Source organism: Trachypithecus francoisi, unplaced genomic scaffold (assembly GCF_009764315.1).
Source record: "Trachypithecus francoisi isolate TF-2019V2 unplaced genomic scaffold, Tfra_2.0 Lachesis_group7, whole genome shotgun sequence".
NCBI lineage: Eukaryota > Metazoa > Chordata > Mammalia > Primates > Cercopithecidae > Trachypithecus > Trachypithecus francoisi.
In genome coordinates, this window is record NW_022681472.1 from 15,021,428 (window position 1) to 15,044,713 (window position 23,286).

The following is a 23,286-nucleotide window of genomic DNA, read 5'->3' on the forward strand; positions in this document are numbered from 1 at the left end:
TACCATTGTAAAAAAAACTGTATGACTTGGTTTCACAAAAGTCTAATCAACTTGTGTGAAGAAAAATGCACAACTCCAGCCCTTTCGCCCTTTCCAGTCTCACCTGAAAGGAAATAAACCTGAGGTCACAAGCTGTGTAGGTTGCATCTCAAGGTCACTGGTTCAATGAAAGGCTAAGACCAAATCATAGGACTAAAAAATGCTTCTTGTGACTCCACAACTTATCACTGTAGCAGTTGGTTTCCCATAAAATAACATGAGATTCCAGGTGAAAGAACTGTAAATCTCAGACTGTTTTTATAAAAGAGTCTTCAGGGAAACCCAAAGACAACAAGAGAGACAAAAACAATGATGTTAGAGGAATTTTTACACTCTGCCACCAATAGATACAGTAAACAGTAAACACAGCCAAACTGCTAGCCAAATAAAGAAAAAACTTCACACTGAAGTCCTATTCACCTCATTTTTTATTCAGTTCCATGTCTACTTTTCCACAGAAAAACTTGCAAGAAATGTTAAAAGACAAAAAGGAAAAAAAAAAAAAAACCCAGTCAGAGAAGGAAAGGCAAGCATTACCACCACTCTTGGAAATGGCAGAGATTTTAGAATCATCAGACTGGAAATTTAAAATAACTATGATTAATATGCTGAGGACTCTAAAGGAAAACATAGACAACATGCAAAATTACATGGATAGCGTAAGTAGAGAGATAGATATTTCAAGAAAGAATCAAAAGAAAGGCTAGTAATCAAAAACATTGTAATAGAAATAAGGAATACCTTTGACAAGCTCATCAATACATTAGGTACAACAGAGGGAAAAACAGTGAACTTGAAAATATGGCATAGAAATTTCCTAAACAGAAAAGCAGAAAGAAAAAGAGTAAACAAATAGGATAAAATACCTAAGAATTGTGAAAATGACCAAAGGTATAATATAAGTGCAATGGGAATACCACAAGGAGAAGAGAGAAAGGAATAAAAAATATTTTAAGTAATAATGAAGAAGAAATTTCCAAAATTAGTGACAGACAACAAATACAGATCTAGTAAACATAAGCAGATAAATACCAAAGCAGATAAAACACCAAACTAAACCAAAAGCAACAGAAACAACAAAAACTACACATAGGCATGGCATAACCTAACTGCAAAAAGTCAAAGGCAAATAGAAAATCTAAAAAAGTGAGAGAACAATAACAACAACAAAAATGCATTACCTAAAGAGGAACAAGGATAAGAATTACATCAGCCTTCTCTTGAGATAACATAGAATAGAATGTTGAAAGAAAGAAAATAACAGTCTAGAATTTTGTATCCAAAAACATTATCCTTCAAAATATAGGTAACATATTGTGGGCCTCCTTATGTGATACAAAGCAAACGGTACCAGCTATGAGGTATTTGTGCCAAAATAGTGAAACTGAAATCCAGTCAGACTCTAAAGCCAAACTACATTTATAAGAAATATGGGGAGAAAAGAAACAAGGTAAATGACATCACAAGAAAGAAAACAGATGAAGTCTAGAATGTGGGCTACTCATGTGACAACTGGGCTGATGTGAGGATCAGTTCTGCGTATCAGCTTGTCTAGGCTTTAGTCCCTAGTTGTTCAATGAAACACGGATCTAAATGTTGCTGTGAAAGTATTTCGTAGATGTGATTAAAGTCCATAATCGGCTGGTTTTTAGTAAGGAATATTAGTAAGAAAATATCATGATTTAATTATTCCACATTGTATACATACATCAAAAGAAAACATTGTATCCTCAAAGTGTATACAATTTGATTTTTAAATTAAAGGTAATATTAAAAATAAAGAAAAGAAATGAGCTATCAAAAAGACATGGACAAATCTTAAATGCACATTACTAAGTGAAAGCAGGCAATCTGAAAGGACTATATAGTACACGATTTTGATTATTAAAAGCGTAGAGAGAGTAAAAAGGTCAGCAATTGCCAGGGATTTGGAGGGATATATAGGTGCAGCACTGAGAATTTCTAGTATAGTGCAACTTTTCTCTATAGTACTGTATCAGTGGATGAATGTCATTGTACATCTGCCAAAATCTATATAATATATAACATAAAAATACCCAAATGATTAGAAATCATTCTACTATAAAGACACTTGCACACGTATGTTTATTGCCACATTGCTCACAACAGCAAAGACTTGGAACCAACCCAAATGCCCATCAATGATAGACTGGATAAAGAAAATGTGGCACATATACACCATGGAATACTATGCAGCCATAAAAAAGGATGAGTTCATGTCCTTTGCAGGGACGTGGATGAAGCTGGAAATCATTATTCTCAGCAAACTAATGCAAGAACAGAAAACCAAACACTGCATGTTCTCACTCAAAAATAGAAATTGAACAATGAGAACACATGGACACAGGGAGAGGAACATCACACAATGGGGTCTGTTGGGGGGTGGAGGACTAGGGGAGGGATAGCATTAGGAGAAATACCTAACATAGATGACAGGTTAATGGGTGCAGCAAACCACCATGGCATGTATATACCTATGTAACAAACATGCACATTCTGCACATGTACCCCAGAACTTAAAATATAATTTAAAAAAAGAAAAAAATCAATCTTAATGTAAATTATACACTTTAGTTAATAATAGTTTATCTACATTAACTCATTAATTTTAACAAGTGTACCACACTAATACAAGAAGTTAATATGAGGGGAAACTCTTTGTGGGGCAAGAGTGAGCGAGAGGGTGCATACGGGGATTCTCTGTACTTTCTGTTCAATTTTTCTTTAAATCTAAAACTTCTCTAAAAATACAGTGTATATAATTATTTTAAAATCATAGTCTGTAGAATAAACAGAATGGGAGAGGGAAACAATAACATTTTGGGGTATGAAAAACAAATAGATGAGTGGTAAATAATTTAAAAGCCCAAGAAAGCTGAATTCTTTTATTTATTTTTTTTTTGAGACAGAGTCTCGCTCTGTGGCCCAGGCTGGAGTGCAGTGGCCGGATCTCAGCTCACTACAAACTCCTCCGCCTCCCGGGTTTACGCCCTTCTCCTGCCTCAGCCTCCTGAGTAGCTGGGACTACAGGCGCCCGCCACCTCGCCCAGCTAGTTTTTTTTGTATTTTTAGTAGAGACGGGGTTTCACCGTGTTAGCCAGGATGGTCTCATCTCCTGACCTCGTGATCCGCCCGTCTCGGCCTCCCAAAGTGCTGGGATTACAGGCTTGAGCCACCGCGCCCGACCCGAAATCTGAATTCTTAGTGGGCATTGGGAAAGTCAAGAAGCAATGTATCTAAACCACAGAACCCCAATTAACATAGGAATTGGCAACACAAGGTACCTCTGGAAGTGTGAGTGAAAATGACGCTAAAAGTAAGCAGATTAGCTGAAACTTGGTTTAAGAAGAAATAGATGCCATATTCAGTTCCCAGTGACTCATCTGTGAGAGACACCAGGCTACCAGAGTAAGTATAACATGATGAAAACAAGGGAAATAAGTGATGATTTACTGAACACTGAGACTTCTCAGTCCTTTCCTAACAATGCTCAAGTTGGCTCTTTGCTTTCAGAATTGCTATTTTCCAGGCAAGACTGGGATGTCCTACTATGAGGAATCTCACCAGCAGGAGAGCAAAGAGCTAAGAATTCTGAAATCAGGGTTCCCCTACAAACAGGTCAGATTACCAAAAAGTGAAGTTTACACTGTAAATCACCTATACCTTCAAAAATTCTAATTAGATTTAAAGTGCCTCACTTAAATATATGACATGACAATCAATGATTTCAGAGATCGCAAAGTTTCTATCATTAGTAAAAGAAGGCAACCAATATGGAATCATCTTGAAGGAAGAGAGACTTTTCAGGGAAATACAATCGTGGCAAATATTATTATTATTACTAGATAAATAGAGTCACATCTGAAATAAGAAAAGGATAGATTAAAATAGTATTTGAAGAATTAGAGCTCTTGGAAATTAAAAAGCAAAAAGTAAATAATGCAGGAAGTGGAAAGCTCAATAGATAATGTGATTGGTAGACCTGTAAGATGCTTCCCAAATGCTCCAGACACCTGGTAAACAAACTCTTGTTTAATTCTCTACCCTTGGGAGTGGGCTGGAACTTGCCACTAACTTGTAAACAACAGAACACAGAAACTAACTGATGCCATGCCACTCCTGAAATTAGGTTACAAAAGATTATTCTTTTCCATTTGCTAGGATTCTCTCTCTTCTGCCTTCTCATTTGCTCACTCTAATTAAGTCAGTTGCCATGTTCTGAGCTTCCCAATGGAGAGGTCCATGTGGCTACATTCCAGTGGTGGACTCTATCCTCCAGCTTATGAGAATTAGAGGCCCTCAATTCAATATCCTATAGGAATTGAATTTTGTCAAGAACTACCTGAGTGAGCTTTGACATACTGCAGCCTTATGAGAGACCCCGAGCCAGAGGACTTAGTTAAGCCCTACCTAGACTTCTGACCTATAGAAATTGTGAGATAGTAAATGTCATTTTAAGATGCTGTGTTTTAAGTAATGTGTTATGTAGCAATAATAATGAATACCAATGAGTTGGAAAATGTTAAGAAAATATCTCTGAGAATGTGATTTAAAAACACATAAAACAAGAGTAAAAATTTGAATGACAGAGGAAGGAGGATTAAATAGGCAAATCTAAAGAAATTTTTTAGGGCAATGAAACTATTCTCTATGATATTACAATAGTGCTGAATGACACTATGCAACTTGTCAAAATCAATAGAAATTTATAGCACAAAGAGTGAACCTTAATGTATATAAACTTAAAAAAAAATATTTAGAAGGTCAGGGGTCCCAGAATAGAATGCAGAATGTGACAAAAATTAACATAATTGTATTATAAATAATGATTAAACAACCTCACTTACGGAAGCTGGGAGAAGGATCCTGAGTTAAGTAGCTTTGGAAATGAATGAAGTCTGCGAGACTAAGGCAAAAAATAATTTTTTAAAAAGCTGTTAATAAACATCATACTCTAACTGATAAAGTTGTTTTCTATAGTTTTTGTAGTTAACATTTTGATACCACTATTCATTTATACTGGAATTCAATAATGGAATGAGTAGATTCTCACTGTTGGAGTAGTAGGTTACAGTTAAGCAAAAGAAGAATGCTTGAATAATCCACGTGGAAATAAATGGATTGTAGTTGGAGACTATGAACTTATTTTTGGCTTAATGAAGATATGAGTGTTTACATTTGGAATAGTTTACAGATGTTATTGTATGTACAGCTTAGTATATACACGTATATATTTCCTTGTTTGGTCATTTGAGAGGGCCTAGGAAAATTGAAACTTTTAGTACGAGTAAGCCTAGTTAGTGTCCAGATCATGGTTTCTATTACCATTCCCTAATGAAAGGAACCAGGGCTCCTCGAAGAAATGGCTAATTCTTGGACTGAGACAGAAAATAAACAAGATGATCCTGGAGCATCTTGTAGGGCCAGAAAGTAAGTCATTGATAGTGTGTACCATTAATATGATATGCTAAAAAAAGGACTTTATCTCTGTGGTTATTCTCCGTAAAGTCCATAACCCATTCTTATAATGAGAAAAATATCAAACACATTTCAAATGACAGACACACTACAAAACACTTCACCTGCTCCTCCAAACAACCAAGGTCATCAAAAGCAAGGAGTCTGAGTAATTGCCACAGTAAAAATGAGGCAAAGGAGATATGACAACTAAATGTAATGTAGGATAGTGGAACAAAAAAGGAGGTTAGGCAATGTTAGTAATAGGTGAATCATGGTGTGTGGTATGTAGGAACCCTCTGTGCTATCTTCTCAATTTTATTGTTATTTTAAAAGATTGTGATATGGCTTGGCTGTGTCCCCACCCAAATCTCATCTTTGAAATGTGGTTCCCATAATTCCCACATCCTGGAAGGGAACTGGTGGGAGGTAATTTAATCATGGGGGGCCGGTTACTGGTTACTCTCATGCTGTTCTCATGATAGTGAGTGAGTTCTCATGGGATCTGATGGTTTTAAAAGGGATTTTCCCCCTTTGGCTAGGCACTTCCTCTTGCTGCCACCATGTTAAGAAAAATGTGTTTGCTTCCATTTCTGCAATGATTATGTTTCTGAAGCCTCCCCAGCCATGCTGAATTGTGTCAATTAAACCTCCTTCTTTTATAAATTACCCACTCTTGGGTATGTCTTTATTAGCAGTGTGAGAACAGATTAATACGGATTGTTTTAAAATATGAAGCAATAATGAAAATAAAATAATATAAAATAAAATTGAATTCCCAGTCCATTCATATAATTAAACCTCCAAATAATGATTTTCAGTTAGTGAAAATAAAATAAAACATGAAGGGGAAATAATTCAACAAATATTTTCCAAATCAAAGAGATTAAAAATTTGCACTCTGTGCAACTGTGTTACAGCCTAACAGATGAAAATAGGCTTAGACCAACACACATAATTATGAATTTCAGAACACAAGGGACAAGAGAAGTTCCTAAAATGTTACACTTAAAAAAAAAAAAAAAAAAAAAAAAGAAACACACAGGCTACATTTAGAAAGACAAGGAATTGGTATGGCTTCCAATTTCTCCCTAACAACATTGGAAACTACAAAAACACCTTAAAAAATTCTCAGTGAAATAAATTTTAGCCTAGAATTGGTATACCAAGCCAAACCCTTATTCCTGTAAAAATCAAATAAAGTCATTTTTGACATGTAAAATCACAAAAGGATTACCTTTCATGCACTCTTTCTTTGGAATCTATTGGAGGATGTACTCCTTAAAAAGGAAGTGTATCCAAAATGAAGAGAGACATCGACTATAGGAACCAAGGGTTTCAACACAAGAAGAAAACAAAGGAGATAATGGTGAAGGAATAATACAGCATAATAGACGTGCAACAAAGAGAGAATCCAGGCTATATGAGGTGAATTAGAAGGTCCCAGGAGAGACTGATAGAATACCTGATGCGTCTGAACGTGTGGAGAAGACGGTGAGATAATCGGTGGACTTTAGCATTGGATGAATGATACACAAAAATCTAATATAAAAGCAATTCTACTAATTCTCCCAGGCAAACAAATTACACAAGAAAGACAATCATTATATATACACTGCATCATTCAGCTGAGACTATCCTATATATAGGCCCAATAATATAAGAACTTATCTTGAATTAAACAACATATATATCATATATTATATTATTATATGTTATGTGACTGCATTGTATGTATAAACATACATAGATGTACATTTACATATATATGTATACACATAACATACACAGAGAGAGAGAAAATGGGGAATGGATAGAGTTTCCGTGTATAGTAGAATCAGGAAAAAAAGAAGGTAAATTTCACATTTCCACAACAGAAAGTCCCTAAATAATGTCAAATATTTAAAAATAAATAATTTTATACAAGCAATATAAACATGTTATTCAGAGACAATGGAGCTAAATTTCAAAACTATTACAGTTTAATGGCAGTTTAATATACATGTATTGAATTTCTCCTTGGTGACACATTTTGTGTAAGTACTTTGAATGTATACTGATTGAACTTATGAATTTAGGACTTTAAGCAATATAACAAGATTTATTTAACTAGAGTGCCTTAGATTACTTCTGCTCTTTTGGAAAGGAGAAAAACTTGTATCTGTGACTCATAAGGATATCGCAAATTATGGAGCGAGTCTTATTTTCAGGTTTTCCCATGAAATTTGAGTTTGCATTTCTACTATTACAAATGTGTTTTTCTTTGGCTTCTTTTGAGAACAGTTGGGAGCAAGAACCCAGGTGGATGTGTAACTATGATACTTGTGAGGAAATTGATGTTTTTCTTTTCTATAGGAATGAGAATAAAATCGGTTTTTCAACATGTATTGCTCTTGAGTTTCCCAAATAAAACAATCCACTTTACTAAAAGGTTTTGGTGAACTCCAAGTCTCTAAATACATTGAATTGAGTAAAATGTCATTTACGATCAATAGCCAAAGTAATGAAAACTAAATGCACATCTGTGATACGTAGGAAATGCTGCACCTTTCCCCTTTTATCACTATAGTAATTTTGAAGAGTCATGTTTATAGCTCTCAACTCTTTCATGACTGGCAATGTAAGCTTCATCCTGACTGGCTGGACTCTTCTAAAGACACATTTTTTGTGTGCATTTTAATCCAAAGAAATTTGATCAGTTATTTATCCAAAGCTAACCACAAATATTTAGTTCTAACTCTGAGCAAGACTAGACACAGTGAAACTAAAGACCACAAACTCGTTAAGAAGTTATTTTTTTCCCCTTGCTTCTTTCCTTTTCCAATCTGTAATTCAGTCTTATTTCCTCCAATTCCTAATCTGAAAAGCCTCAGCTTTATCTATCACCAGTAACTGTTGAATTCTGAGCATCGCTGATATTCACTACCTTTAAAATTATACTAACCTGAGGGCTCTTAGATTATGTTTACATGATTATTGAATGTTTTATTTGAGTTATTTTCTATGTCACTATATTCCACAGAGACTCTTCAAAAGAGACTCTATATTGAACAGTTTCTCTTCAAAAGAAATAATTTCTTACATCATGCGAATATGAGCTAAAAGTTCATTTCTTTAAAAAATAATTTGTTTCCCAAATAATTTGTCTATTATTTGGCAATAAAGAACTATTCTAGAAAGAACTTGTAAGAATTCTCCCTGAAACTCTAGCAACATCTATGTACAATTTTTTTTTCAAAATAATAAATAGAAAAATTCTGAGCTTGAGTGATGTTTGGTTCAAGTAAAATTAACTTGCATCCAATGAACAAAGAACTCAGCAGATTTCTTTTTAAAACTTATACTTATTTTGGATTATAACTGAAATTTAATTTCAGAAAGGAAATCTCAGTACATTAAATTACTTCCCAATGACTAAAACAGTATTATCAATTCTCTTTACTGAAATTGTATGGCTTCCTATAATATAATTTTGTCATACTTACGAACCATTAAAAAACTAAGCCATGACAAAAATAGGGTACTTTTTTATTATTCATTTATTTTGGAAATGCTTATCTAGACTACAGTTTTGTGTAACTGGAGAAACACTTTCCAGGCATTTTTTAAAAATGGGTCTCTTACTCATTGAAAACAAAAAGCCAGGCAGAGCAAGATGGCCCAATAGGAACAGATCCAGTCTCCAGCTCCCACTGCGAGCAACACAGAAGACAGGTGATTTCTGCATTTTCAACTGAGGTACTGGGTTTAATCTCACTAGGGAGTGCCGGACAATTGGTGCTGGTCAGCTGTTGCAGCCCAACCAGCAAGAGCTGAAGCAGGTCGAGGCATCACCTCACCTGGGAAGCGCAAGGGGGAAGGGGATCCCTTTTCCTAGCCAGGGGAACTGAGACACACAACACCTGGAAAATCGGGTAACTCCCACCCCAATACTGCGCTTTAAGCAAACGGGCACACCAGGAGATTATATCCCCCACCTGGCCGGGAGGGTCCCATACCCATGGAGCCTTCCTCATTGCTAGGACAGCAGTCTGTGATCTAACTGCAAGGCAGCAGCCAGGCTGGGGGAGGGGCGCCTGCCATTGCTGAGGCTTAAGTAGGTAAACAAAGCCCTGGGAAGATCTAACTGGGTGGAGCTCACAGCAGCTCAAGGAGGCCTGCCAGTCTCTGTAGACTCCACCTCTGGGGACAGGGCACAGCTAAACAACAACAACAACAACAACAAAAAAGCAACAGAAACCTCTGCAGACGCAACGACTCTGTCTGATAGCTTTGAAGAGAGCAGTGGATCTCCTAACACGGAGGTTCAGATCTGAGAACAGACAGACTGCCTGCTCAAGTGGGTACCTGACCCCTGAGTAGCCTAACTGGGAGACATCCTCCACTAGGGGCAGACCGATACCCCACACCTCACACGTTGGAGTACACCCCTGAGAGGAAGCTTCCAAAGCAAGAATCAGACAGGTACACTCGCTGTTCAGCAGTATTCTATCTTCTGCAGCCTCTGCTGCTGACACCCAGGCAAACAGGGTCTGGAGTTGACCTCAAGCAATCTCCAACAGACCTACAGCTGGGGGTCCTGACTGTTAGAAGGGAAACTAACAAACAGGAAGGAAACCCACGCCAAAACCCCATCAGTACGTCACCATCATCAATGACCAGAGGCAGATAAAACCACAAAGATGGGGAAAAAGCAGGGCAGAAAAGCTGGAAATTCAAAAAATAAGAGCACATCTCCCCCTCCAAAGGAACACAGCTCATCGTCAGCAATGGATCAAAGCTGGACGGAGAATGACTTTGACGAGATGAGAGAAGAAGGCTTCAGACCATCAAACTTCTCAGCACTAAAGGAGGAATTATGTACCCAGCGCAAAGAAACTAAAAATCTTGAAAAAAGAGTGGAAGAATTGATAACCAGAATAATTAATGCAGAGAAGGCCATAAACAAACTGACAGAGATAAAAACCATGACACGAGAAATACGTGACAAATGCACAAGCTTCAGTAATCGACTCGATCAACGGGAAGAAAGAGTATCAGCGATTGAGGATCAAATGAATGAAATGAAGTGAGAAGAGAAGTCTAAAGAAAAAAGAAGAAAAAGAAATGAACAAAGCCTGCAAGAAGTATGGGATTATGTAGAAAGACCAAATCTACGTCTGATTAGGGTGCCTGAAAGTGAGGGAGAAAATGGAACCAAGTTGGAAAACACTCTTCAGGATATCATCCAGGAGAACTTCCTCAACCTAGTAGGGCAGGCCAACATTCAAATTCAGGAAATACAGAGAACGCCACAAAGATACTCCTCGAGAAGAGCAACTCCAAGACACATAATTGCCAGATTCACCAAAGTTGAAATGAAGGAAAGAATCTTAAGGGCAGCCAGAGAGAAAGGTCGGGTTACCCACAAAGGGAAGCCCATCAGACTAACAGCAGATCTCTCAGCAGAAACTCTACAAGCCAGAAGAGAGTGGGGGCCAATATTCAACGTTCTTAAAGAAAAGAATTTTAAACCCAGAATTTCATATCCAGCCAAACTAAGTTTCATCAGTGAAGGAGAAATAATATCCTTTACAGATAAGCAAATGCTTAGAGATTTTGTCACCACCAGGTCTGCCTTACAAGAGACTCTTAAGGAAGCCCTAAACATGGAAAGGAACAACCGGTACTAGCCATTGCAAAAACATGCCAAAATGTAAAGACCATCGAGGCTAGGAAGAAACGGAATCAACTAACAAGCAAAATAACCAGTTAAGATCATAATGGCAGGATCAAGTTCACACATAACAATATTAACCTTAAATATAAATGGACTAAATGCTCCAATTAAAAGACACAGACTGGCAAACTGGATAAAGAGTCAAGACCCATCAGTCTGCTGTATTCAGGAGACCCATTTCACATGCAGAGACATACATAGGCTCAAAATAAAGGGATGGAGGAAGATCTACCAAGCAAATGGAGAACAAAAAAAAAGCAGGGGTTGCAATCCTAGTCTCTGATAAAACAGACTTTAAACCATCAAAGATCAAAAGAGACAAAGAAGGCCATTACATAATGGTAAAGGGATCAATTCAACAGGAAGAGCTAACTATCTTAAATATATATGCACCCAATACAGGAGCACCCAGATTCATAAAACAAGTCCTTAGAGACTTACAAAGAGACTTAGACTCCCATACAATAATAAGGGGAGACCTCAACACTCCACTGTCAACATTAGACAGATCAACGAGACAGAAAGTTAACAAGGATATACAGGAATTGAACTCATCTCTGCACCAAGCAGACCTAATAGACATCTATAGAACTCTCCACCCCAAATCAACAGAATATACATTCTCCTCAGAACCACATCACACTTATTCCAAAATTGACCACATAATTGGAAGTAAAGCACTCCTCAGCAAATGTACAAAAACAGAAATTATAACAAACTGTCTCGCAGACCACAGTGCAATAAACTAGAACTCAGGACTAAGAAACTCAATCAAAACTGCTCAACTACATGGAAACTGAATAACCTGCTCCTAAATGACTGCTGGGTACAAGAGGTACAAGGAGGAGCTGGTACCATTCCTTCTGAAACTATTCCAATCAATAGAAAAAGAGGGAATCCTCCCTAACTCATTTTATGAGGCCAACATCATCCTGATACCAAAGCCTGGCAGAGACACAACAAAAAAAGAGAATTGTAGACCAATATCCCTGATCAACATTGATGCAAAAATCCTCAATAAAATACTGGCAAATCAGATCCAGCAGCACATCAAAAATCTTATCCACCATGATCAAGTGGGCTTCATCCCTTGGGATACAAGGCTGGTTCAACATTTGCAAATCAATAAATGTAATCCCGTTTATAAACAGAACCAAAGACAAGACCTACATGATTATCTCAATAGATGCAGAAAAGGCCTTTGACAAAATTCAACAGCCCTTCATGCTAAAAACGCTCAATAAATTCGGTATTGATGGAACGTATCTCAAAATGATAAGAGCTATTCATGACAAACCCACAGCTAATATCATACTGAATGGGCAAAAACTGGAAAAATTCCCTTTGAAAACTGGCACAAGACAGGGATGCCCTCTCTCACCACTCCTATTCAACACAGTGTTGGAAGTTCTGGCTAGGGCAATCAGGCAAGAGAAAGAAATCAAGGGTATTCAGTTAGGAAAAGAAGAAGTCAAATTGTCCCTGCTTGCAGATGACATGATTGTATATTTAGAAAACCCCATTGTCTCAGCCCAAAATCTCCTTAAGCTGATAAGCAACTTGAGCAAAGTCTCAGGATACAAAATTAATGTGCAAAAATCACAAGCGTTCTTATACACCAGTAACAGACAAACAGAGAGCCAAATCAGGAGTGAACTTCCATTCACAATTGCTTCAAAGAGAATAAAATACCTAGGAATCCAACTTACAAGGGATGTAAAGGACCTCTTCAAGGAGAACTACAAACCACTGCTCAGTGAAATCAAAGAGGACACAAACAAATGGAAGAACATATCATGCTCATGGATAGGAAGAATCAATATCGTGAAAATGGCCATAGTGCCCAAGGTAATGTATTGATTCAATGCCATTCCCATCAAGCTACCAATGAGTTTCTTCACAGAATTGGAAAAAAACTGCTTTAAAGTTCATATGGAACCAAAAAAGAGTCCGCATTGCCAAGACAATCCTAAGTCAAAAGAAGAAAGCTGGAGGCATCATGATACCTGACTTCAAACTATACTACAAGGCTACAGTAACCAAAACAGCATGATACTGGTACCAAAACAGAGATATAGACCAATGGAACAGCACAGAGTCCTCAGAAATAATACCACACATCTACAAGCATCTGATCTTTGATAAACCTGAGAAAAACAAGAAATGGGGAAAGGATTTCCTATTTAATAAATGGTGCTGGGAAAATTGGCTAGCCAGAAGTAGAAAGCTGAAACTGGATCCTTTCCTTACTCCTTATATGAAAATTAATTCAAGATGCATTAGAGACTTAAATGTTAGACCTAATACCATAAAAAGCCTAGAAGAAAACCTAGGTAGTACCATTCAGGACATAGGCATGGGCAAGGACTTCATGTCTAAAACACCAAAAGCACCAAAAGCAATGGCAACAAAAGCCAAAATTGACAAATGGGATCTAATTAAACTAAAGAGCTTCTGCACAGCAAAAGAAAGTACCATCAGAGTGAACAGGCAACCTACAGAATGGGAAAAAATTTTTGCACTCTATTCATCTGACAAAGGGCTAATATCCAGAATCTACAAAGAACTCAAACAAATTTACAAGAAAAAAACAAACAACCCCATCAAAAAGTGGGGAAAGGATATGAACAGACATTTCTCAAAAGAAGACATTCATACAGCCAACAGACACATGAAAACATGCTCATCATCACTGGCCATCAGAGAAATGCAAATCAAAACCACAATGTGATACCATCTCACACCAGTTAGAATGGCAATCATTCAAACGTCAGGAAACAACAGGTGTTGGAGAGGATGTGGAGAAATAGGAACACTTTTACACTGTTGTTGGGATTGTAAACTAGTTCAACCTTTATGGAAAACAGTATGGCGATTCCTCAAGGATCTAGAACTAGAAGTCCTATATGACCCAGCTATCCCATTACTGGGTATGTACCCAAAGGATTACAAATCATGCTGCTATAAAGACACATGCACACGTATGTTTATTGCGGCACTATTCACAATAGCAAAGACTTGGAATCAACCCAAATGTCCATCAGTGACAGACTGGATTCAGAAAATGTGGCACATATACACCATGGAATACTATGCAGCCATAAAAAAGGATGAGTTTGAGTCCTTTGTAGGGACTTAGATGCAGCTGGAAACCATCATTCTCGGCAAACTATCGCAAGAACAGAAAACCAAACACCATGTGTTCTCAGTCATAGGTGGGAACTGAACAATGAGATGACTTGGACTCAGGAAGGGGAACATCACACATTGGGGCCTATCACGGGGAGGGGGGAGGTGGAAGGGATTGCATTGGGAATTATACCTGATGTAAATGACGAGTTGATGGGTGCTGACGAGTTGATGGGTGCAGTACACCAACATGGCACAAGTATACATATGTAACAAACCTGCGCGTTATGCACATGTACCCTAGAACTTAAAGTATAATAAAAAAATAAAAAATAAAAAAAAAGAAAACAAAAAGCCAAATTTATTTCTTTCTTTTTCTTTTTTTTTTTTTTTTTTATGTACGTCTCATGGTATGCTTCTATTTACCCACCCAAATGTAAAGGCTTCCTGATAAATGTTTCCACTTGTGTTTGTATGTTAACGTTTTCCCCAAACTGAAGCATTATTTACTACTGTGTAAAGGTATCTTAGTACCTTTAAGCCGCCTGGGTCCTCACATGTGGTTAAAATGGTGAAAGGAGTATTTTAGATGTTATGGAATAGATGGTGTCCTAGACCTCAAGGGTTTATTACTGAAGAAAATAAAATTATATCTGACTTTGTCCTCACAGAGGTGCTCGAGTTAATTTTTACTCTGATTGTAGTTGACTTACTCTCTTCTGTAAAAATCATGTAAGATTCCATGCAACATCAACTTGTATCTATTGATATGGAAAAAAATTCATGACATTACATACTAATTTGAGGATACAGAAAATAATGCTCCTTTCTCCTACTTAACTCTTGTTTTTCCTAATTCATGTTCGACTTATCACATATATGCACCATTATCCTTCTCAAGACAAGTCTTCCTCTTTATCTGAGTAAAACCAAACAGAGCAGTTATGTAGCTTGTACAGTATGTAGCTTCTTTTTATGTAAAATTAATTCTAATAGGTCTAACGTGTTGACTTAAAATATTTGTTTGCAGATATAACTTTTATACCAAAATTGATAAAAATTTGCTTGTGCTTATATTTCTTATATTTTAGTTTAAATATTAAATATAAATAAAACTACAAAATCAATGAGCTCCAAAGTAAAAACTAAAATAGCGGATGGTGTTTTATTGCTGAATATCCACTACCTATTAGGTTTAATAACAGAGAGTTTAATTTTACGTATCTGATTTTTACTGTCATCTTGATTCTTTTGAGTTTTAGGAAAATGGATACAAGTCATTACAATCATTGTTAATGCTTTAACAATGAATCTATTTTTAACTGTTAATTACCTACTTTATGATGTAATAAATTTAATACTGCATCAATATATGATTGTGAAATTGTTTGCTGTTATTAACCAAACAATGCTTTATTGTATGTTTGTTACTGTTCTCATTATTAAGGAATACCAAGAAAGTATCTGTTTAAGTCCACTCAAAATGTGAACACAGTGTTTACTATGGAGCATGTTGTTTTGGGTTTGGCTTTATGCATGTGTCATATGATGCCTGGACCCTCCTATCACTTTCTCTGCCTAATCTTCAGTTTTATGAAGCACCAGTACTTGCTACAGCTTCTTTTGGCACGAGCAAGATGGGACATTAATGGTAACAGAGACACTGAAATCCTACATCACTATTCAGTTAATAAGTCATCTTTCAAATAATTTGGAATATTTGTATAATTATTTTATAATGTCTTAACAATAAAAGCAAAAAATATTAAAACCCTGTAGAAATCAGGATCTTTAGCATAGATATCTTGGGGTCACCTTAGGGGATACCTTAGGGGTCTATATTCCTGGAAACCCTGATTGTTTTCTCAAACATTCCTTTTGAAGGAAAGTGAGCAGATGGAGGAAGCAGAAAAGGTGTTGATGCTAAGCATGGGCAAGAAACTGTTTCAGAAAAGACAGAAGTGTTGTAAATGGGCCAGTAAGAGTTAAAATGAATTTGAAGTCAGAACACTGGAGGAAGCTAAGCACTTTCCCAGTTGGGTTAATGCTGGATTGTCCCAAATATGTCTGCATCTAAACCCATTTATGTTTTTAATACTTCAAGAGTATTTAGTAATAATATTTAATGAGGTATAAATATAAATAAATTTATAATTGGGGGGCCAAGTTAACTCCAGAATTTTGCCTTTTGTGTATCCAGAAAAGGGTGATGGGCATAGACAAACATCCATCTTTTCTTTTAAAATTTTGTTTACTTTATACAACTAAGAAATGAAAAAATGAAAACTTAAAATTAAGGCAAATGCAACTTAGTAGCTCTATATGGAAGTATAGGGCCTGGCAAATGTGTGTCATATTCACTTATTTATCAGCTTTGTATTATTCCTGTGTCTTCTTTAAATAGTCATCTGGAATCAGTTGAAGCTCAAAAAAATTTAACCTTAGCTAACCTTTTCTAAATAAGACCCCAATGTGTAACATTTGCACAGGGCCAAAAAGGAAAGGAATTAGCCTGGACTGTGATAAAGAAAACACATTCACACACGTTTTTACGTATGTCTATGTGTGCACACACACGCACACACACACGAACACAAGATATGTTGCTATCCACATATCAACTAGAAAGATGGAGAATTGCAGTAATATAGAGACATAAGAGTCCTAGGAAGCCTGTGAAGTAAGAACAAGATTGACAGTCTATGATGTAGCAACCTAAATAGGAAAGGAAAGAAAATATAGCTCTATTTCTGACCTCCACCAATACTGTTTTTCTTTTTTAACACAAAACACTTCCCTGGTTATATATAAGAAAATTTCTATCTTTCTTTATACAAAAACATTAAGATATAATGTGATTAAATATGTTGAATAGATTTATCTATATGTAGCTATATAAAGATACAACCTGTACCTCTTATTTAAGCCCTTGATTAAGATAATTTTAATTTGTAATCTAAGAGTATTGCTGTTCTGAAGCTGTCAGATTTAGCAAAAGGAATTTTCTTCTTTCTATACCTTTTTTCTTCTCCCCAGTTTGCACCTTCATTGGCTTTTCCTCTCGTGTTAGCCTGACAGTCAACACTAATAGTGTCTCTTATAAACCTCAACTTTTAAACCATGATTCTATTTGAACATTTTTGTCTCTTTTGCAGTTAAATTTAAATAGAATACAGTTGGCTCTTCTACAACTCAAAGCATATCTATTCCTGACTAAATTTAATATAACCGTATCCACCACATACTCTTGACACTTCAATGTTAGACATGAGTGATGCATGTGTTTCTAGTATACGTATATATATACAATCTTTCATTGCTAGCCTTTCAAACATCTCTAGAAACCAAGAATTGAGAAGAAGGATAACTGCAAAAAATCTCTGTAAGATTACTTTTAGAAAAGAAAAAGAATTGATTTATTTTTCCAGAAAGTAGACAAGTTTGGAAATTGAAAGAGTTGAATCTATTAATGAAGAATGGTCTATAGCAAAGAATCTGTTTATTAGAAATGGATTATAAGATTATTCCCAAAAGTCACTGGTGATAGAAGACAATCTCCCAAATGAATCTCAAAATGTATTTTTATCAGGAATAAACAAGTACTTTCAGATTCTATAGACTTTAAAAAACAGAGTATTCAATCACAGGTAACATTAGATTTCAGCCACCATGGTTTATATTTATGACATAAACTAAAAATTAAAGATGGGCTGTGATTCCTTAAAAGGAAAGACAACGATATTATCCTAGAGAACCCAAGTGATTGATAATGTTATATAATATTCATACTGTATGAGAGGATCTTAATTGAATCCTTAATAGCTTTCGAAATAGGGAGCTCAAACTGTACTGGACAATATAAAAAGCAGGATTTAGCAAAAGAGGCTAATTTTCATTAATTAATAACTGATCCATCAAGTATCTAAATGTGGTAATGCTTTAGGATCTGGTTTTAAGAGAGAAGACTGATCATATCCAAATCAGCAGTCTCACTCCCTGTACCAAATCCTGTAAATAATATATATGTAGCATTGCTCAAAACTGAGAAAAATACTGCTAATGTTTCAGATCATGGAAGAAATCTGTGAGAAATTATAAACAGAATTGATTGGTATGCCTCACTGTGGCCTGCACACTTGGGCACACTCTAGGCTAGTGTACCATACTGCCACAGAAGGTTATTGCCATTTCAGCATGATCAGCAATGATAGAATCCATGACCAAAAGGAAATCCTCAGAAATAAGCAGAGTGGTCAACTGGAATAACAGAGAAAGAGAAACCAATTAGGGAGTCCCCTGTTGTACCTTCCCTAAGCTCAGCCCTAAGCAGTAGGGAATGGGGTATTTGACACTAAGCAGGAATATTTATTGTGGGAGTTTTGGGAAGACAAAACAGACAATGATCTAGTTGTAGATCCCATCCACAACTCTCCCCCTAAAACAGTATAAACCACAGCCTACAAGTGGTTCCCAGTACTCCCATAGCCTGACTGTGCAAGTAGAGGCAAAGATGCTCAAATGCAAACTTAAATACAAAATCATTCAACAATATGAAATATCACTTACGATACATGTGAATAATAAATGATGTGAATGGTTTGAAGTCACCTAAAATATAGACACATTTAATCTGGACTTATAACCAGTTAACTGATGAGCACAAGAGACATATATAAAACTAAATAAAATAGAAATTATCTGTACAACCAACCCCCATAACACAAGTTTACCTATGTAACAAACCTGCGCTTGTACCCCTGAACTTAAAGTTATAAAAAGAAAAATTGAAAATAATGAGATGAGAATTCAGATAATGTATGGCAGAATAAATACATGATTTATCCATAATCTCTCCCTAATCCTCCAAAAAACAAAATAGACAAAAACAAAGAGAACAGGACATTGGATAAAGAGATTAACAAATTCTTACCAAATAAAGAAAGATTTTAGAAGAAGTAAGAGGAATCAACACGAAGGGTCTCAAGGGAATAATTTTAATGATAAGCAAGTCAACTGATACTGCATAACCTCCAAGAGGATCAGGAAGTAAAGGCATCATACATTGTGTAAGACAGGGCTGAAAGTAAGGAGATCGATATAAGTCTGAATAAGGAGAATATAAGAAGTCTGCGAATCATGAAATTTTTTAAAACTGATTAAAAACATCACATTTTCGAAAAGGGCGATGAAGTCCAAATGAGGTAAATGCAGCTATTGCTTTGGGAGAGATTTTATTGCTTCCTTCACTACCTTAAGTAATGCCACTGGCTCAGTGAGGCCTTCGATTCACAGAGGTTTTCCTAAATGCATAGGCCTGGTGTACTGGTGATTTGGCTAAACTAAAATCTAATGGTGTCCAGTGAATTTAAATACCCTGTGAAAATTACAGTTCAGGGGAACAAAGCAATAAAATTATAAATCTCTAGTTACTGCTAGTGTGAGCAAAAGTTCTTTATTTCTGAGTCAGAAATCTGTCTTCCACCAACATTCGTGAAACTGTGGCAAGCTAACATGTTAGCTTGCAAGAAGGGCAAATTATCGGATCCTTCACAGTTTTTGAAAATTATTTAATATAAAGTGACATTTTATGAAAAAATAATCCTAACAGGAAGGAATCACAATTTTAAATAAGTATGCACACAAAAATATAGCTTCAAAATGCATAAAGCAAAGCATCAAAATTGAGGGGAAAAATTAACAAATGCAATAAATATGGTCAGAGACTTTAACATACCTATCTCAAAAGATGATAGAGAAGAAAAATACCAATACAGATATATGAGATATAAGCAACACAGTTAACAACTTGGATTTAATTTACCTAGCTAGAACACCATGTCTAATAGTACTATAATTTACATTTCCCAAGCATAGAAGAAATGTTTATCAAAAGATACCATAAGCTGGAGCAAAAATAAAGCATAAACAAAAATTTTTAACTAAAAATATTTAAATTATGTCTATCATCTTGAAAGTAAGCTAGTAGTCAGTAACAAAAGATGAGAATAACTCCACCTCTGGAAATTAAAAATATATTTCTAAACAAACCATGGAACACAAAAGAAGTCAAAATGGAAATTTAAAATATTTAAAACTGAATAATGATAGAGAAAACACATCAAAATGCATGGACTACAGCTAACGTAATATTTTCAAAACATTGTGTCCTTAAATACATACATATAAATATACATATATGTATACACACACACTTTTTTAAAACTGAAAAGCAATACTTCTAACTTCAATGTTAAAATGCTAAAAAAATCAAATATAAGAAAATTAAAAGAAAAAATAACAAAGGTAATAACATAAATTAATTATATAGACAAATACACAGTAAAGATAATAAACAAAGCCAAAATATTTTTTAAAAGATTAATAAAATTAGTAAAACTTTTATCAAGACTAGTCCATTAAAAAGAGAAAAAAACCCCAAGTTATCAATGCTACAAATGAAAAATCAACATTACATGTAGATTCTTCAGACTATATTATGAACACAAATACAATAGATAATTTGTATAAAATAGATAAAATTATCTACCAAAATAATAATTTACCATGATGGTAGATGAAATAAAATATCTGAAATAACATAAATACATTAAAACAAATAAAATATCTGAATAATACATCCTATGCATATTAAAAAATGGAATTTCTTACCAAAATCTTTCTCAATAATTAAAAAGAAATTCAGGCCTGACTATGCCAGTTAATTTTTATAACATAGATAAAATTATCACCAAAATAATGATTTACCATAATGGTGGATGAAATAAAATATCTGAATAATACATCCTATACATACTGAAGAAATTGAATTTCCTACTCAAACCTTTGTCAATCATTAAAAAGAAAGTCAGGCCTGGCTTTGCCAGTTGATTTATTTCAGGAACTTAAGGAAAAAATAGCACAAATCTTAAACTCCTCTAGTGAATAGTAAAATAGGAGCACTTTATATCTGTCTTTATGAGAATAACAAAACTTGGTTCCAAGACCTAACCAGGACATTACAAAAAAGGAAAAGTACAGGCATTTCTTAACTAACATAGATGTGAAAACTTTTAATGAGAAAAGAACTTATAAAAAAAATCTAGTGATATACAGAAAGTCCAATATATTGCAGCTAGTTAATGTTTATTCCAGGAATGTGAGTATGCTTCAGTATTCTAAAATAATGTAATTTACTATATTAAAGCAAGAGCAAAATTGCCTGTGATCATTTCAAGTGCATAAAAAGCACCGTGTAAAATTTAACATCCACTCATGAAATGTCTTCACAAGGAAGGAATGAAAGAGAGTATTCTTAATATAATAAATATCTCTAAAAACCTACAGCAAGTGTCACACTCAATAGTGATATATTGAAATCCTTCCCTTGAACTAGGAATAAGACAAGTATGCTTACTCCCACAATTTCTCTTTAACATTGTGTTGGATATCCTAGCCACTGAAATAAGAGACAAGTACAAGGCATAAAGTGTTTAAAGGAAGAAATAAAATTTCTTTATTCACAGAAGTCATGTTTTGTTTACCTAGATAATTCAAAAGAATTTACAGTCAAACTGTTAAAATTAATAAGTATAATTAGCAAGGACAGTGGATACAAAATCAATTTTCAAATGTTAATTGTATTTCTCTATCAGCAAGAAACAAAAAAAATTAAAATTTACCATTTGCAATGCTGCTCAGAAACATTAAATACCTTGGAAAAATCTAACAAAAAGTGTGCAAACCTTTATATTGAAAACTATAGAATGTTATTCACAGAAATTTAAAGGATCTAAATAAGTGAATAGATATATCACCTTTATAGATTGTAATACTAATATTACTAAAATATCAGTTCTCCCTATAGATTCAAGGAAACTCCAGTCAATATTTTAGCAATACTTTTTATGAACAGCTCGCTTTAAAATTTATATGGAAATGCAAAAACCAACAATGGCTAAAGCATTTTTAAGAGTAGAATAAAGGTGGTGGACTGACATTACCCAATACTAAGATCTATTCTGAAGTTATACTAATTAAGACAATGTGGTGTTAGCCCAAAGGTAGACAAAGGGACTCCTGGAACAGAAAACAGACTGCCATATATTCAGTCACTTTTTTAAAAACGACAAACATGATGCAACAGTATAATTGAAGAAAGTATGGTCTTTCTCATAAATGTTGCAGATAGATTGGCTGTTCCTATGAGAAAAAAGTTAATTTTGATCCCTACCTCACCACACACAAAATATCATTTCCAATAATTTGTTAGATTATTCTTAACATAATAAAAAACATCTTGAAAATCTATAGCAAGTATCACAATCAATATTGAAATATTCCAAATGGTCTGAGACATAAACAATAATGTTTTACAAGAAAATATAGCAGAAAATATGATTTTGAAATAGGTTTAAAAAATTTAAAACAGAACTCAAAAAGTAATACTGATGAAAGAAAAAAATGTTTAGTTGAACTATATTAAAATTAAGCAATTTTCATCAAACGACATTATTAAGAGAGTAAAAAAAAAGCACCCACAGAAGCTAGACATAATACATATACCCAAAGAAGAACTCAGAAAAAATTAATTACTAAGAAGAAATTGACTGTTTATATTTATGTTTTTTTTTTTTTGAGACAATCTCACTCTGTCACCCAGGCCGTAGTGTGTGGTGTAATCTTGGCCCACGGCAACCTCTGCCTACCGAGTTCAAACGATTCTCTTATGCTTCAGCCTCCCGAGTAGCTGAGATTACAGGTGGAGGCCATGATGCCCGGCTAATTTTTTTTGTATTTTTAGTAGGGATGGGATTTTGCCATGTTGGCCAGGCTGGTCTCAAACTCCTGCCTTCAAGTGATCTGCCCACCTCAGCCACCCAAAGTGCTGGGATAACAGGGGCAAATTAATTTTTTAAAGACAA